Source organism: Perkinsus marinus (assembly GCF_000006405.1).
Source record: "Perkinsus marinus ATCC 50983 genomic scaffold scf_1104296931112, whole genome shotgun sequence".
Classification (NCBI taxonomy): Eukaryota; Perkinsozoa; order Perkinsida; family Perkinsidae; genus Perkinsus; species Perkinsus marinus.
In genome coordinates, this window is record NW_003215902.1 from 1 (window position 1) to 1024 (window position 1024).

Below are 1024 nucleotides of genomic sequence, written 5' to 3' on the forward strand. Positions count from 1 at the left end.
GGCGCTGAGAGCCAGGGCTGGGTGCGCGTCTTATTGTAGAGAAGCAGAGAGAGTGATGGCGCGAGTAAGTTTACAACCCGAAAATATGTACGGACTGGGAGCGCACTTGCTTGAGCTATCACGACGTTACATACATGACCATACGCTTTCATCCAGATGAGGAGCGCCAGTAGCGGAACCGACTTAAAACATTCCTATATGGAGAACCCGGGCATCGATCCCGGTGCCTCTCGCTTGCTAAGCGAGCGCTCTACCATTTGAGCTAGTCCCCCTCACAATATATGTTTCTCAATTCACTTGGAGAGGATGGGCTGAACCGCCCCTTCCCCTCGAACAACGTTGGAATGGTTTGTTCTAACTCAATGTTCAACTTTGTCCAGGGGAGGAGGGGAACCGGTGACGAGCCAGATATCTTGAACAAAACAACGCACCTGTGATATTTACTCAGTTCCCCATCCTTGCGCTCAACACAATCCTGGAAAACACCGTATCAAATATATATTTTCCGATGCAGGGACTCGAACCCTGGTCGCGTGGGTGAAAGCCACGAATCCTAACCAGCTAGACTACATCGGAAATCGAAAATTTTCCGATGTATACGATTCGCCGAGGTATTGTTGAAGTTGAATGCATGACGAACTCGAGAATCAGCACTTTCGTCGTGTTCCTTCAGAATTCATGCGCAAGCGACGGGCTCAGTCAATACGTACGCAGAATGTGTAACCATCCCATTGCTAGAAGGCTACTCCCAATTGACGAGAGAAATCCTGCTCGTGTCTGTCGAAACAGTAAGCGATGATGTGTGACACTGACCTCATAGGATAGTGGAACCATTCACCCAGATATCAATACTATCATGAATTCAAGTGTCACCAGTCACCGAGAACGGCGCTGAGAGCCAGGGCTGGGTGCGCGTCTTATTGTAAAGAAGCAGAGAGAGTGATGGCGCGAGTAAGTTTACAACCCGAAAATATGTACGGACTGGGGAGCGCACTTGCTTGAGCTATCACGACGTTACATACAT

The 1024-nt window shown here is 49.0% G+C and overlaps 2 non-coding genes across 2 annotated transcripts; both read right to left on the reverse strand.

Annotated features, from left to right (window-relative positions):
- Positions 1–199: 199 nt before the first annotated feature.
- Positions 200–272, reverse strand: Pmar_PMAR017871. The gene has a single exon. It is a non-coding gene; the product is annotated as a tRNA-Ala (tRNA).
- Positions 273–503: 231 nt separating this feature from the next.
- Pmar_PMAR017872 lies at positions 504–576 on the reverse strand. The gene has a single exon. It is a non-coding gene; the product is annotated as a tRNA-Glu (tRNA).
- Positions 577–1024: the final 448 nt, after the last annotated feature.